Raw genomic sequence first — 17,949 nt, 5'->3', positions numbered from 1 at the left:
CAAATACTCCTTAAGATGTTCAAGGCCCAGTCTCCCAGATAACTTCAGAAAAGTACCCTAAGTGGGACGTTTGAAGTAAAATGGGCAGAAATCCATTCTACTACTAAGTGGAACTGGCACATATTTACCAGGCATCCTTTGTGTGTACGTGCTGAGAATGTCTACCATTACTTAGGAGGGGCCTTCTGGTTTCTACATGTCCCAGGTAAGGAAGGAAGGAAAGGATGGGAGGAAGGAAAGGAAGGACAGGAAGGGAGAGGAGGAGAAGAAGAAAGGAGATGGGAGAAGAGAGGGAAGGGGAAGGGGAAAGGAAAAGAACAATATCCCAAGGCTTCCCTCAGCCCATTAAGGAAATGAAATCAACTACCCCTTGTCCTACTTCACACGCTGCCTCACAGCATTTATTCATTTGTCCCAGCTCAGCCCTTCCTCTCCCCAGCAGCACAGAGGTCCCTTCTAAGAAGGAACAAGTGGATACAAGAAATGGAAAGGCCCAGCTGGATGGTACTGAGCAGACAATTAAGGACCACATTTCTAAAGGAATAATCAACGCACAGGTTTCATGATACCTGTCAAAACTCTTTTCCAACATGGACCTTCATCATGCCAAGCCGGTCTGCTCCCAAATACATGGGATTCATTCCTGTCTCTGGGTCTTTGCATTTTCCTTCTGATGTAATACCCTCACCTCTCTTTTGTTCCTATCCAAAGCCAAGTTATCCTCTGAGAACCCAGCTGCAATTTCACCTTCCCTACAAAATGTTTCTCTGATCCCTTAACTTAATGAACAGGGTCCTTTGCTTTTCTCCAGCCTAGATTTTCTCCTTGCTACTCAACAACTGCAATTCAAGGACTAGTATCAGCACCATTTGGGTGCCTGTTAGAAATGCAGAATCTCAAGCACCATTCTAGACCTGCTGAATCAGAACCTTCCTTTTAATAAGATCTCCAGAGGATTCCAGAAAAGACGGTGGAACAGAAGGACTCAAGTTCACCTTCTCTCAAGAAAACACCAAAATTACAACTAATGTTGGACAACTATCAACAAAACAGACTGGAAGCTACCAAAAAAGATATTCTACAAAGAAGAAGCCACACTGAGACCACAGGGAGGAAGGAGGCACTCTCACAGTGTAAGCAATCCCATACCCATCCAGTGGGTGACCTACAGACTGGAAGATAACCACATCGCAGAAGCTCTCCCAAAGGAGTGAGTTCCAAGTCTCGCATCAGGCTCCCCACACTGGGAGTCTGGCATTGGACGCAGGAGCTCCTGCAGCACTTGGCACTGAAGACCAGCAGGACTTGAGCATGGGAGCTCCACGAGGCTAGAGAAAACAGACTCCACTCCTGGAGGTGCACGCAGGGTTTCATGGGCGCTGGGTCCCCAGGAAAAGGAAAGGCTCTGTAAGAATCTGGGTCAGACCAAACTGAAGGTCTTGGAGGGTTTCCTAGGCAAGCAGAGGTCAGCTGTGGCTCACTCTGGGGGCAGGACCTTGGAGGCAGAGGCTCGAGGAAATAATCATAATGCTCACTGGCATGAGATCCCCTGGAGACTGCCTTTCAGAAGGGTCTGGCCCACCCATCAGGCTGAGAAACCCCAGGCCAAACAGCAAATAGGATGGGAACACAGCGCCCCCAGCAGCAAACAGGCTGCCTAGGCATACAGCTACCTCTAATCACACCCAGAGACTCAGCCCCACCCACCAGAGAGACAAGACATAGCTCCACCCACCAGGGGGCAGGCACCAGTCCCTCCAAAGGGGAAGCTGGCCACAAGCCTCTGTATCAACTTCACCCACAAGGGGGCGGACACCAGAAGCAAGAGAAGCTACAACCCTGTAACTCTGTAACCCGCGGAAGGAAAAAAAAAAAAGACCAAACAGAAAGCCAGCAAAACGAAACAGCAGAGAAATATGAGCCAGATGAAGAAACAAGAAAAAAGGCCAGAAGAATAGCTAAAAGTGAAGTGGAGATGAGCAACCTACACGAAAAAGACTTTAGAGTAATGATAGTAAGGATGATCCAAGACCTCAGAAAGAATCTGGCGGCCAAGACGGATAAATTACAAGAAACACTGAACAAAGAAATAGAAGATTTAAAGAGTAAACAAGCAGAGATGAGAACAAAATAACTGAAGTGAAAAATTCTCTAGAAGCAAACAGCAGCAGAATACAGGAGGCAAGAGAATGAATAAGCGTGGTGGAAGACAGACGGGCAGAAATCACCGAAGAGGAACAGGTTAAGAAAAAAAAAAAAAAAAAGGAATTCCCCTGATGGCTCTGTGGCAACAAACCCAAATGGTAGACACAAGGACGCAGGTTTGATCCCTGGCCTTACTCAATAGGTTAGGGATCCGGCGTTGCCCTGAGCTGTGGTGTAATGTAGGTTGCAGATGTGGCTCAGATGCCATGATGCTGTGTCTGTGGTGTAGGCTGGTGGCAGCCATAGCTCCAATTCGACCCAAGCATGGGAACTTCCATATGCCCTGAAAGACAAAAAAAAAAAAAAAAGAAAAAGAAAAAGAAAAGAAAAAAGAATGAAAAAAAAAAAAAGATCACAGTCTAAAAGAACTCTGGGACAATGCACCAACATTCATATTATAGGGGTGCCAGAAAGAGAAGAGAGAAAGTGCTAGAGAAACTATTTGAAGAAATAATAGCTGAAAACTTCTCTTAACATGAGAAGGGAATCACTCACTCAAGCCCAGGAAGCACAAACAAATACCATACAGAACAACCAAGGAGGAACACCCTCAGACACATATTTAGCAAAAGCTAAAAGAATTCAGCTCCGCCAAACCAGCTTTACAAAAATACTAAAGGAATTTCTCTAGGAGGAAAAGAAAAGGCCACAACTAGAAACAAGGAAATTACAAATGAGAAGGCTCACTGGTAAAGACAAACATGTAGTTAAGGTGTGAAATCACCCACACATAAATCGGATATCAAAACCAGCATTCATGAGAAGAGGAGCACACAAATGCAGGATACTACAAATGCATTTGCAATTAGGAGACCAGCAACTTAAAACAATCTTGTATAGACTGCCATGTCAAACCTCACAGTAACAGCAAACCAAGAGTCTACAAAAGATACATACACAAATAAGAAAAAGCAATCCAAACACAACACTAAAAATAGTCATCAAACCACAAGAGAATTAGGAAAGGAAGAAAAAAAGCCCCCCCCCCAAAGTCCAAAACAATTAACAAAATGGCAACAAGAACACACATATCAATAATTACCTTAAATGTAAATGGACTAAATGCTCCAAACAAAAGACAGAGACTGGCTGAATGGATACAAAAACAAGACCCATATATATGCTGTCTACATGAGACCTACTTCAGTTCTAAGGACACATTCAGACTGAAAATGAGAGGATAGAAAAAGATATTCCATGTAAACAGAAATCAAAAGAAAGCTGGAGTAGCAATACTCACATCAGACAGAACAGACTTTTAAATAAAGATGGTTACAAGAGACAGAGAAGGATATTACATAATGATCAAAGGATCAACTGAAGAAAAAGACGTAACAACTGTAAACTGAAACCATATCAAGCATCTTTTTTTGTTTTTTTGTTTTTACTTTTTAGGGCCACACCCAAGGCACATGGAGGTTCCCAGGCTAGGGGTCGAATCCCAGCTGGAGCTGCCCGCCTACACCACAGCCATAGCAATGCAGGAAGGGAGCCTCGTCTGCAATCTACACCACAGGTCATGGCAACGCTGGATCCTAAAGCCACTGAGTGAGGCCTGATATCGAACCCGCAATCACATGGTTCCTAGTCAGATTCACTTCTTCTGCGCCACAATAGGAACTCCTCAAGCATCTTTTCTGACCAAAACACAATAAAACCAGAAATCAACTACAAGAAAAAAAATACTGCAAAAAATATAAACATGTGAAGACTAAACAATATGTCACTCAACAACCAATGGATCACTGAAGAAAACAAAAAGGAAATCAAATAATATTGAGACAAATGAAAATGAAAACACAACGATCTAAAACCTAAAGAATTGGAGTTCCTGATGTGGCTCAGTGGAAATGACTCTGACTAGCATCCTTGAGGACACAGCTTTGATCCCTGGCCTTGCTCGGTGGGTTGAGGATCCGGCTTTGCCATGAGCTGTGGTGTAGGTTGCAGACACGGCTCAGATCTGATGTTGCCGTAGCTGTGGTGTAGGCCAGGGGCTGCAGCTCGGATTGGACCCCTAGCCTGGGGACATTCACATGTTGCAGCAGCAATGTGTTTATGTGTGTATGAATTACTTGAGCATATTAAATGAAGATTCTTTTCCTTTTCTTTTTAAACGGCCACATCTAGGTCATATATGGAAGATCCCAGGCCAGGAGTCGAATTGGATCTGCAGCTTCGGCCTATGCCACAGCCAAGACAACACGAGATCCTTAACCCACTGAGTGAGACCAGGGAGACCCCCATCCTCACGGACACTGCTGGTTCTTAACCCACTGAGCCACAACTGGAACTCCTAGGTGAAGATTCTGATTCAGGAGATCTGGGATGGATTCTGAGCTGCTGTTTCTGAAGCTTTCAGGATGCTGCTGCTTCTGGGCCGTGGATCAGCAGGCAACAGAGGATGTGTGTTTTTTCAGTGAGCGAGGTCAGGCAATCATTTTGCAGGAAGGCAGAATGTGGTTTGGTGGAAGACAGGGGCTAAATGACAGAGTAACCAGCCTGAGTAAAGACTCAAGAGACCACAGAGGGCTCAATATTTGTGGGAGACAGGAGGCCTGTTCGTGGGATCACACTGGTGGATCCACAAGTCTTTTGCACCTGAGAAAAAACACCAGTCAACCACAGATCATTTCCCATTTTTGTGAAGTTTTCTCTTGCCTCCTGCCTGACATTTTTGGTTTAATGACTTCTATAAAATTTAGACTTGAGTAGATTGGCATGACTAGGGGCCTTGTAAGATCCAAGGAGGGGAGTAATTGGCAAAACGGCATTCTATATGGCTCTTAGGAGTGAGATATGAAAGCATGTCTAGGAGTTCCCGTCGTGGCGCAGTGGTTAACGAATCCGACTAGGAACCATGAGGTTGCGGATTTGATCCCTGGCCTTGCTCAGTGGGTTAACGATCTGGCGTTGCCGTGAGCTCTGGTATAGGTGGCAGACGCAGCTCGGATCTGGTGTTGCTGTGGCTCTGGCATAGGCTGGCAGCTATGGCTCCGATTAGACCCCTAGCCTGGGAACCTCCATATGCTGCGGGAGCGGCCCAAGAAATGGCAAAAAGAAAAAAAAAAAAAAAAAAAAAAGCATGTCTACATGAAACTTAGAAAGAGAGAGGATGTTTTCTTGTAACAGCATTATATGTAATAGCCAAAGCTATAAACAACCCAAATGTCCATCAACCGATGAACAAAGAAAATGTACACCCATCCTCCTGTATGATCTCGTTTTTATGAAATGTCTAGAATTGCCATGGCTGCGGCCAAAAAAAAAAAGAAAAAGTTCTATTCAGCACTTTCAGTATATTCAGAGTTATGCTACTATCACCACTATTTAAATTTGGAACAGTTTTACCTTTACCGTCCAAAAAGAAACCACATACCAGTTAGCCGTCACTCTCCAACCTTCCCCAGCCCAAGGAACCACTAATTTACTTTCAACCTTTACCTATAAATTTACCAATTCTAGACATTTCATAAAAATGATATCATATGGGAGTGCCCTTCGTAGCTCAGTGGTTAAACCCAACAAGGATCCATGAGGTCGCGGGTTCGATCCCTGGCCTCACTCAGTGGGTTAAGGATCCGGTGTTGCTGTGAGCTGTGGTGTAGGCTGCAGATGCAGCTCGGATCCTGAGTTGCTGTGGCTCTGGTCTAGGCTAGCAGTTATAGCTCCGATCTGACCCCTAGCCTGGGAACCTCCATGTGCAGTGAGTGTGGTTCTAAAAAACAGAAACAAACAAACAAAAACCCCCAAGATCGTATAGTGTGTTGTCTGTTGTGATTAGCTTCTTTCACTTAGCCTGTTTTCAATGCTGCAGCAAGTATCACATTTCATTCCTGCTAAATAATAGTGCACTGCATGGATGTACATTTTCTTTGTTCATCAGTTGATGGACATTTGGGTTGTTCATAGCTTTGGCTATTACAAATAATGCTGTTATGAAAAAACAAACACCCTCTTCTGCCTCTAAGTTTCATACAGACATGCTTTCATTTCTCTTGAGCACGCATCTAGTAGAGGAATTGTCTGGTCATATGGTAACTCTATGCTTAACCTTTTGATAAACTGCCACACTGTTTTCCACAGAAGCTATACCATTTTACATTTCCACCAGCAGTGCAGGAGAGTCCCAATTTCTCCACATCCTCAACAACACTTGTTATCATCTTTTTGGTAAAATGCGTCCCAATGGGTATGAATTGGTAGATCAATGTGATTTTTGATTTTGCAGTTTCCTGACGTATAACATGGTTGAACACATTTTCTTTTTTTAGGGCCACACATGCAGCATAAGGAGGTTCCCAGGCTAGGGGTCCAGTTGGAACGACAGCCACTGGCCTACACCACAGCCACAGCAATGCCAGATCCTTAACCCACTGAGCAAGGCCAGGGATCGAACTTGCAACCTCATGGTTTCCAGTTGAATTCGTTTCCACTGCACCATGATGGGAACTCCTTTTTTTTTTTTTTTTTTTAAACACATTTTCATATGCTTATATTCTATTCACATATCTTTGGAGGTAAGTTTATTCAGATCTTTGTGTGGCCACACCCACAGCATGCAGAAGTTCCTGGGCCAGGGATCAAACCCATGTTACAGCAGTAAACCGAGCCACACCAGTGACAATGCTGGATCCGTAAGCCACTGAGCCACCAGGGAACTCCAGTCCACTTTTTAAAAACTAGACATTTTTTTAATAGCAATTTTAGGTTCACGACAAAATTTTTTCGTTTGTTTTGTTCTTCCTGCCTTTTGTAGGGCCACTCACATGGCATATGGAGATTCCCAGGCTAGGGGTATAATTGGAGCCGTAGCCACCGGCCTACGCCAGAGCCACAGCAATTCGGGATCCAAGCCGTATCTGCAAGCTATACCACAACTCACAGCAACCCCAGATCCTTAGCCCACTGAGCAAGGCCAGGGATTGAACCTGCAACCTCTTGGTTCCTAGTCGGATTCATTAATCACTGCGCCACGACGGGAACTCCGACAAAACTGAGTGGAAAGGAGAGATGTCCTAGAGGCTGCCTGCCCCAAATAAGCACAACCTCCTCTTATCAACATTCCCCATCAGAGCAGTGTCTTAGTTTCAACTGATAAAACTACACTGACATACTACCACTCAGAGTTCCACAGTTTACCTTAAAGTTCCTGGTTCCATGGCTTTGGACAAATGTACAATGTCCTCACTGACACACAGAGTAGTTTCACTGACCTAAAAATCCTCTGTGCTCTGCTTATTCATCCTGCCATGCCTCCTCATCCCTAACAACCACTCATTTTTTTTTTTTTATTATCTCCACAGTACTGCCTTTTCCAGAATGTCATATAATTGAAATCCTACAGTATGTAGGCTTCTCCCATTGGCTACTTTCACTCAGTAATATGCATTTAATGATTCCTCCACGTCTTTTCGTGGCTTGATGGCTCACTTCTTCTTAGTAGTGAATAATCTTCCATCGTACCACAGTTTATTTATCCATTCACCTCCTGAAAGATCACTTGGTTGCTTCCAAATTTTGGCAATTATGAATAAAGCTGCTATAAACATCTGCATGCTGGTTTTTGTGTGGATCTAAATTTTCAACTCCTTTGGGGAAATATTAAGGAGCACAGCTACTGGACTGATTGTATGGTAAAAACATGTTTAGTTTTTTTAAGAAACTGCCCAACTGTCTTCCAGGGTGGTTGTATTATTTTGCATTCCCACAAGCAGTCAATGAAAAGTTTCTGTTGCCACAGCATTTGGTGTTGTTAGCATCCCGGATTTTGATCATTCTAATAGGTGTATGGTGGTATCTCACTGTTGTTTTCATTTGCATTTCCTGATTGCATATGTGTGGGCATCTTTCCTTATGCTTATCTGCCATCTATTGTGGACTATATGTTAAGTTCTCTAGCCCACTTTTTAATCAGGTTGTTTTCACATTAGTGAGTTTCAAGAGTTCTTTGTATATTTTGAAATGCAGATCCTTAATCCACTGATTGGGGCCGGGGATCGAACCCACATCCTCACGGAGACTAGTGGGATTCGTAACCTGCTGAGCCGCAGTGGGAAATCCAGAAATTTTTAATATTAATTAAGTCTAGCCTATCAATTATTTCTTTCATGGGTCATGCCTCTGGTGTACCTAAAAAGTCATCGCCAAACCCAAGGTCACCTAGATTTTCTCCTACGTTATCTTCTAGGAGTTTTACAGTTCTGCTTTATGATCTCTTTCAGGTTTGTGATCCATTCTAAAGAACTTTTTCTGAGGAGTATAAAGTCTGTCTAGAGCCTTTTTTTTTTTTCCCCCCCTGCTTGTGGGTGTCTGGCTGTTCCAGCACCATTTGTTGAAAGACCCTCTCTGCTCTGTTGTACTGCCTCTACTCTTTCAAAGATCAGTTGAATATATTTACACAGGTCTATTTCTGAGCTCTCTATTCTGTTCCAGTGATCTATTAATCTATTCTTTTCACCAATACCACGGTGTCTAATTACTGTAATTTTATAGTAAGTCTTAAAGTTGAGTAAGCAGTTATCCAACTTTGTTCTTCAATATTACATTGGCTATTCTAGGGCTCTTGCTTCTCCGTATAAACTTTAGAATCCGTTTGTCGATATCTACACAATAACCTGCTGGGATTTTGATTGGGATTGCATTGAATCTATAGACAGATCAAGCTGGGGAGAACTGACATCTTGACAACACTGAGTCTTCCTTTATATGGACATGAATTCTCTCTCCATTTTAGTTCTTCTTTGGTATCTTTCATTAATTTTTAGTTTTCCGCATATAGATCTTGTACATACTTTGCTAAATTTATACTTAAGTATGTTACTTTTTAGGTAAGTGGTATGTTTTTAATTTCAAATGCCATTTGTTCACTGCTGGTATACAGGAAAGCAACTGACTTTTGTAATATTCACCTTGCATCCTGCAACCTTGCTATAATAGCTTATTAGTTTCAGGAGCTTTTTGGTTCTTAGGGATTTTCTACAGATGACTATGTCATCTGTGAACAAAGACAGTTTTATTTCTTCCTTCCAAATCTATATACATTCTATTTCCTTTTCTAGTTTTATTGCATTGTGTAGGATTTCCAGTATGATGCTGAAAAATAGTGGTGAGAGAGAATTTCTTGCCCAGTCTCGGTGGCAAAGCTTCACTCTTCTCACCAGTATGATGTTAGTTGTAGGTTTGGGGTAGATATTCTTTTATCAAGTTGAGGACGTTCCCCCATATTCCTAGTTTAACGAGAATTTTTATCTTGAATGGGTGTTGGATTTTGTCAAATGCTTTTTCTGCATCTACTGATACGTTCACATAATTTTTCTTCTTTAACCTGTTGATATAATGGATTACATCAATTTTTCAAATGTTCAACCAAGTTTGCATAGTGGGATAACTCTCACTTGCTCATGGTGTGTGATCATTTTTATACACTGCTGGATTGAATCTGTTAATATTTTGTTAATGATTTTTACATCTATGTTCATCAGAGACATTTATCTGTAGTTTTCTTATAATGTCCTTGTTGGTTTGGGTTATTAGGTTAATGGTAGCCTCACGGCATCAGTTAGGAAGTAGTCACTCTGCTTCCATCTTCTGATAGAGGCTGTAGAGAACTGGAATAACTACATGTTTGGGAGACTTTAACCAGTGAACACATTCACCTGATGCTTTCTGTTTTGGAAGGTTATTAATTATTCAATGAATTTCTTTAATAGATATAGGTCTATTCTTTCTCTTTTTATGGCCACACCTGCAGCATATGTAAGCTCCTAGGCAAAGGGTGGAATTGGGGCTGCAGCTGCCGGCCTACGCCACAGCCACAGCCACAGCCACGCCAGATCAGAGTTGCATTTGTGACCTATGCCGCGGCTTGTGGCAACATGGGATCCTTAACCCACTGGGCAAGGCCAGAGATCAAACCCGCACATCCTCACAGAGACTACATGGGGTGCTTAACCTGTTAAGCCACAACAGGAACTCTGATACAGGTCTATTCTTATGGTCTCTCTTCTTGTGTGAGTTTTGGCAGATTTGTGCCTTTCAAGAAATAGCTCCATTTCATCTAGATTATCAAATTTGCAGTCAAAGAGTTTTTGATAGTATTCCCTTATTATCCGTTTAGTGTCCACTGGATTTCTAGTGAGTCTTTTTCATTTCCGATGTTAGGAATTTGTATCCTCTTTTTCTCTTAAATTGGCTACAGGCTTATCAATTTTATTAATCTTTTTGAAGAACCCAACTTTTGATTTTGTTGATTTTTTTCTACCAATTTCCTGTTTTCAATTTCATTGATTTCTGCTGTAATATTTATTATTTTCTTCTGCTTATTTTGGATTTAATTTGCTCATTTTCTAGTTTCCAAAGGTAGAAATTTACAACAGTGAGTAGAGTTCTCTGTGCTATACAGCAGGTCCTTGCTGACTGTCTATTTTATGTATAGTAGTGTGTATATGTTAATCCCAAACTCCTCATTTACCCCTCCCTCCTCACCTTTGCCCCTTGGTAACCATAAGTTTATTTTCTATGTTTATGAGTCTGCTTCTGTTTCATAAACAAGTCCATTTGCATATTTTAGATTCCACATATATATTTTTGTCATTTGTCTTTCTTTTACTTCACTTAGTATGATAATCTCTTGGTCCATCCATGTTGCTGCAAATGGCATTATTTCATTCATTTTATGGCTGAGTAATATTCCATTGACATACGTACCACACCTTTATCCATTCATTTGTAGATGACTGATTTTAGATATTTCCTTTTTTCTAATATATGCATTCGGTGTTATAAATTTCCCTCTAAGCACTGCTTTTTGTTGCATCCACAAATTTTTATAAGTTTGTTTTCTTTTTCCTTTGGTCACACCACAGTATGTGGAAGTTTCCAGGCCAAGTTTCCAAGCCACTGCAGTCACAACACCAGATCCTTAACCCACTGAGCAAGGCCAGGAGTCAAACCCACCACCTCACGGTTACTGGGTTCACAACCCAGTGAGCCACAATGGAAACTCCTCCCTGGAGTTAACAGTGAGTTGTCCACAATGAGCCTCCAGCAATTCATCGATGGCAACCCAGTTTTCCCTGCTCCAACTGGTTGGCACAAGGAAGGTTTCTGTTTCTGTAAGTTTTTTTTCTTCTTCTGATAATTATTTATTTATTTTGGGGCTGCACCCATGACATGCATAAGTTCCAGGGCCAGGGATCGAACCTATGCCACAGCTGTGACCCAAGCCACAGCAGTGACAACACTAGATCCTTAAACTACTGTGCCACCAAGGGAACTCCTGCTTCTGTAAGTTGTGTTTCTCTGCACATGCCTGTTGGGCTCCAATTTTCAAGCCAGCAGTTTGCTCTATGACCTCACTTAAAGATTTAAGAAATATTTATTTTTCAGTTTGTTCGGCTTTTTACTTGTTTTTAGCACAGGATGGTCATTTCTAAGCTTCTTACATGCTATATCAAAACAATCTATCCACTTTTTATTAGGTTATTTATATGTTTATTGCCAAGTGATAAGTTTTTTATGTACTCTGGATACAAAGCCCCTTGGCTGACATATGACTTACAAATATTTTCTCCCATCTGTGTGTTGTCTTTTCACTTTCTTGGTGGTGTCCTTTGCAATGCAAAAGTTTTTCATTTTGATGGACTCCAACTTACTTTTTCTTTTCTTGTTTATGCTTTTGCTGGTATATCTAAAAAACATTGCCTAATTTGGTCATAATTACTGACTGTGTTTTCTTCTAAGAGTTTTACAGTTCTAGTTATTACATTTAGGTCATTGGTTAATTTTTGTATATGGTGGGAGAGAGGGGCCCCAAGTTCACTCTTTTGCATGTGGCTATCTAGTTGTCTCAGATCATTTGTTGAAAAGACTATTCATTCCCCGTATGTACTGATTGTTCACATTGGTCTTAACTCTCTAAGACGATGCATCACCCTGATTTTCCACATCATTCTCTCTTGTTGTTGTTTTTTGTTCTGTTTTGTTTTGGTCTTTTTAGGGCCATACCCATGGCATGTGGAAGTTCCCAGGCTAGGGGTCCAATCAGAGCTACAGCTGCCAGCCTACACCACAGCCACAGCAACTCGGGATTCGAGCCGTGTCTGCGACCAACGCCAGATCCTTAACCCACTGAGTGAGGCCAGGGACGGAACCCACATCCTCATGGATACCAGTTGAGTTCGTTACCGCTGAGCCACAACAGGCATTCCTCCACATCATTTTCTTAAGTATTCGCACAGCTCTGTACATTTTGCTGACAGAACCTCAGAAAAGACTAAGAAGCTATCTGGAGATACAGAATACCATATAGAATGCCATGGACATATGCATCATACCACAGAGAGAGAAAAAAAGAAAGTCTCTGAAGCTGTCTGTGAGGTTTGATACATTTATTCATCTACTCAACTCTCATGTAAGGGACTCTTGTTCTAAATGTATAGGTTCTGGGTTAGGCAAGGAGATACAAAGATTAACCAGACCCTTTTTCCCTGCCTTCATAAAAAAATGAAATAGTTGGGCATTTTTAAAAGTATGAATTTACTCAGCCCAAGGAGCACAATTGTTTCGGTTTTACACACAACACAGATGAGATATAAAGGAGAGAAATGACTCACTGGGGTCACGGTTATTGGGGCAGAAAGGTGGGAAGAGGGTCACCGACCTGAAGGGAGAAAAGAGTCCGGGCCCAGGGTCTCAAATGGCCAATAAGCCAGTGACCAGTCACAAGGTCTGGCTGGGGCCACATTATGACTTTCACGGGCCCCCCAGTACTTTCGCTGTTGAGGAACCCTTCCTCCACTAAAAAACAATTTTAAAATACATTTTACGACTGCATTGATATACACATGTATAATCCAAACTGGATTATAATCCACTTTTTTCTTCTGATTAAAAGAAATTAAGACATTTTTATGGGTCCCTGGGCACTGTGCCTACAGGTCCTGCTGTCTTCCCCACAGCCACGCACCAAGAGTTCTCTCCCAACTGCCAGGTCACTTTGCTCTGCTCTTTCTGAGATTCTGTTCTCTGCTGGGCCTAACTGATCTAGTGGCATGAGGTTTCGGGTCACACTAAATCTCACAGTGGCCAAACCCACAAAACACGGTAACCTCACTCGACCCAAATAAGCACTGTAAAGTTATTAGACAATCATTTGACAATAATGCGTATTCCGTGTTCAGGAAAGTCGTAGAGATGGTCATGAATGATCGTACCCAGAGAAACAGACACGGCATGACCTACAAATCCTTAACCTACATGTGCAGCAGGCGCCTGGCACCTTGAAGACAGCCAGGTAAGTAACTGTTCACCGTTCACTCATTCAATCATAAGACAGGCATAAAACGAAGTCTCCTCCCTTATAAAACTTACCATCCAATGAAGACAACAGATAACAAGTGAATAAGCATTTATCTGTATGAAAACATATATATATTTGTAATGATTTCCTGTACAGTGTGGTGAAGAAAAATAAAGCAGGTAAGAGAAAAATGAAAAGGGAGACTGTTATGTAGCTACATGTAGACCCTCTGGTTTCCCCAAAAAAGTTTCCAACAACAGGAGAACACGCTGGGCAGGCTGTTCTCCTCAACTAGAGCATGAAGTATGTCTTACTCCCTTACTCCGGTTTTTCACCCCAAGAAATGGCTTCAGGGCAACAACTACCTTTTCCTCGGCGATGAGAAAAACAGTTGTAGGTCCTAACCTGGCATAGCTATTTTACTTGCTATATGTCAACGAATAGTGCACTTCTCTCTGTGCCTCAGTTTCCCCAGATATAAGATAAGGAGGTTGGCTTAAATAATTTTCAAGATCCTTTAAAGCTAAAATGCAGTAGTAACTCACAGCAAACCTGCTAACCCCAAAGCTTTGGAGTCAGCTACAATACTCTGGCTTTCCAAACTGCCACGGTTTCCCTAGTTACCACAGAAGTAAAAGTAAAATGTCTTCGGTGTGGTGAGATGTGATATAACAGGATGCTACCAAATTAAATCAATAAAAATTTGCCACCGGGACTGTCCATTACTCAGGGAATGGCCTCTAGCCCTGGCTTCAAGTACCTGCCAAATGGAACTACAAAGGGCCCTCAACTCTGAAACCTCAACAGCCAGGGCAACCCCGCATTTCAGAGATCTCGATTGATACTTCCAAGTTAGAGGCTGATCAACCACGCGGCTAGAGACCTCACTCTTTCACAAAACGTTAGAGAAGAATAAACCCAACCTTTGCCCTCGAGGTAGTCACAGTCCAGGGATGGAGAGGAGACGGACTCTTAAACATGACATGATAACCACTGACATAAACACAGTGCTGCGTAAGCCCAGAGAAAGGAGATGTGAGCTGGTGTGAATACAGCCAAACCACCAAGCTGGCTCCCTGGCTCGTGGGGAAAGAGACTGCGGTCTGCTGCGTGATGAGGAAAACACGTTCAGTCCAAAGTTTCACAGGTTACCCCTGTCTGTAGCTCCCCATTCTCCTCTTGCTCACATTCTTCTCCGACTCCCTGGCCCCGCCAAGAATTCAAGGCCTCTAAGTCAACGTGGAACTACCTCACTTTGCAGACCTCATAAATCAGCTGAGGATCATGCAGGTAGGTATGCGATACGCTCAGCCAAACTGAAAAGCCTAACACGGACAGCGCACTTTGGGCAGTGGAGTGAGAGCAGGTGCCGGCTGCAATAACCGCTATGGCTGCTGTCTGTCATCCAGTCCCAGCCCTCCCACCATCACCAGAAAGCATGTCCCCTACGCCAGCTAAACTGGAAAGCTTTTTTCTAAATTGAAGCATAGTTGATTTCCAATGTTGTGGAAAGCTTTTTTAATGAAACTTTTCAAATTTATTCAAAAGTGGAAGGAACAGTTTAATGACCTCTCTCACCCTTCAACAGTTATCAAATGTGGGGGTACCCAGTGTTCACTTCTTTGGTCCTTGGATTCCTTTCCTGTAAAACTCCTACTTCTCAGACTGGCTTTCTTCCCACCTGCCCCCCCCCCCCCGGCCCTTTCCTGTCTGCACTCCAGGCTCCCACACACTCTACACTCTCCTAACCATCCTTAAAGACCCACCCCAGACATCCCCTCTCTCTCCCAGAACAGAACTTTCTATAGCCTTCTATGAAAGGCCACGTCTCCTGGTTCAGACTTTATCTCAAGCTCTCCCCTCGGCTGCTGCAGAGACTTCCGAGGTGAGCTGCCCGACTCGAGTCCTGCCAGAACAGATTCCAAACGGAGCAGCCACAGTGACCTTTATCAGACACGCCCGTGGCCACCTCAGCCCTCTACTCTGACAAACTCTGCTAACTCTCTACTGCCTTCAGAATAAAGTCCAAACTCCTTTGTACAACACACCAGGCCCTTCATATTCTGGTATTCCAGCTATGAGTCACCTGCCACAAATGGCTTTTACTCAAGCCACTCTCCAGCTAACATTCGAGCACGCGCGTCCCTCAGGGCTTTGGCGGCTGCTGTCTTCTCTCCCTAGAATTCTTTCCTCGCCCTCACTGCCCAGGTCGTTTTTATTCCCTCCTTAAGATGCAGCTCAAATATCACCTCCTTGGTGACACATTCTCCAATGTTATTCATTCACGCATACCCATTCAACAGCGGTTACCCGATCAACTGTTAAGCAACAGACAGGGGACACGGTAATAAACACACAACTGAAGCGTCCAGCAGATCTCCTCAGACAGAGTAATTCCTTTCCTCCTCAGTTCTCCGGCAGAAATGTTCGATCTGCGCAAACCTCTAGGGTCACGTTTATCACTTTTTTTTTTTTTTTTTTTTGTCTTTTGCTGTTGTGGTTGTTGCTATTTCTAGGGCCGCTCCCGCGGCATATGGAGGTTCCTAGGCTAGGGGTCCAATCGGAGCTGTAGCCACCGGCCTACGCCAGAGCCACAGCAACGTGGGATCCGAGCCGCGTCTGCAACCTACACCACAGCTCACGGCAACGCCGGATCGTTAACCCACTGAGCAAGGGCAGGGACCGAACCCGCAACCTCATGGTTCCTAGTCGGATTCGTTAACCACTGCGCCACGACGGGAACTCCCGTTTATCACTTTTTATACTTGTTTCTGAGTCTGTTTCCACTATTAGACTCGAATCATTTTGAGGCCAAAGATGGTCTCTTATTTCTAAAGGTCTGTTGAGGTACAGTGTCCGTTTCAGGTGGACAACTCAATGATTGTTCATATATTTACAAAGCTGTGCAACCATCTTATTTTAAATCATTTCCACCACACTAAAAAGAAAGCTCAGATTCACTGGCCAACTCCCTACTCTTACCCCTAGACCTAAGCAACCACTAATCTACCTTTTATCTCTCTGTTCTGGACCTTTCATATAAATGAAGTCATACGACATTCTGTCTTTTCTGACTGGCTTCTTTTACACAGCATAATGTTTCTCAAGGACTAGCCAGGAGCTCCCTTGTGGCACAGCAGGTTAAGGACCCATCATTGTCATTGCAAGAGCGCAGGCAGCTGCTGTGGTGAAGTTTCAACCCCTGGCCTGGCAACTTCCATATGCCATAAGTGCAGCCAAAAAAAAAGGATAATCCATGTTACAGCATGTATCAGCAGTTCACTTTTTCTTGTCCAGTAATCTCCCCCTGCATGGATGTACATTTTATTTATCCACTTACCAGCTGATAGACATTTGAATTGTTTCTACTTCTTGGCTACGAACATTTATATGTAAGCTTTTATGGGGACATGTTTTTATTTCTTGAGTATATACCTGGGGTGGCATTACAGGGTCATATGGGAACCTATGCTTAATCTTTTGAGGAACTGCCAAACTCTTAGCTGCACCATTTTACATTTCTACAAACAGTATATGAAGATTCCACTCTCTCCACACCCACAACACTTGTTATAACATCTTTTTGATCACAGCATCATAGTGGGTATGAAGTAGTATTTCACTGCAGGTTTTTTGTTTGTTTCCCCTTTCTAGGGCCACACCGGCAGCACGTGGAAGTTACCAGGCTAGGGGTTGAATCAGAGCTACGCCTGCCAGCCTACACCATAGCCACAGCAACAGTGGATCCAAGCCACATCTGTGACCAACTCCCAAGCTCACGGCAACATCGGATCCTTAACTCACTGAGCAAGGCCAGGGATTGAACCCACATCTTTAAGGATACTAGTTGGGCTCTTAACCTGCTGAGCCACAACAGGAACTCCTCACTGCAGCTTCGATGCCCAACATCTTCCCATGTGCTTATTAGCCATTTGTATTCTTTCTTTGGAGAAAAGTCTATTCAGATTATTTGTTCATTTAAAAATTTTTTATTTTTTGTTAAGGTATCATTGATTTACAATGTTGTGTCAATTTCTGCTGTACTGCAAAGTGACCCAGTCATACATCTATATACCTTCTTTTTCTCATATTATCTTCCATCATGTTCTGTCACAAGAGACTGGATATAGCCCCCCTGTGCTCTACAGTAAGACCTCATTGCTTTTCCATTCTAAATGTAATAGTTTGCATTTTCTGTCTCTAAACTCCCAGTCCATCCCACTCCCTCCCCAACCCCTTGGCAACCACAAGTCTGTTCTCTATGTCTGTGAGTCTGTCTCTGCTCCACAGATGCGTTCATCAGATTCCACTTATAAGTGATATACCATGGCATTTGTCCTTCTCTTTCTGACTTACTTCACTTCATGTAAAAATCTCCTGGGAGTTTCTGTTGTGGCACAGTGGAAACAAATCCGACTAGTATCCATGAGGATCCGACTAGG

General features: G+C 43.0%; 1 protein-coding gene and 1 long non-coding RNA gene across 4 annotated transcripts in view; both read right to left on the bottom strand.

The window, feature by feature from the left end:
- The window catches only part of RNF121 (ring finger protein 121), a 99,254-nt gene that overhangs the window by 56,848 nt on the left and 24,457 nt on the right, over positions 1 to 17,949 (bottom strand). The window lies entirely within an intron of this gene.
- On the bottom strand, positions 11,327 to 16,061 carry LOC146399697 (uncharacterized). Its single transcript, XR_014814547.1, has 2 exons — positions 14,117 to 16,061; positions 11,327 to 13,081 (listed from the first exon to the last, which is right to left on the bottom strand). It is a non-coding gene; the product is annotated as an uncharacterized LOC146399697 (long non-coding RNA).

The sequence above is a fragment of the Sus scrofa genome, chromosome 9 (assembly GCF_054392235.1).
Source record: "Sus scrofa isolate SSC_HxYL_T2T_F1_AM1 chromosome 9, Sscrofa_HxYL_maternal_Yorkshire_Landrace_v2.0, whole genome shotgun sequence".
Classification (NCBI taxonomy): domain Eukaryota; kingdom Metazoa; phylum Chordata; class Mammalia; order Artiodactyla; family Suidae; genus Sus; species Sus scrofa.
This window is presented reverse-complemented; position numbering and strand designations above follow the sequence as displayed.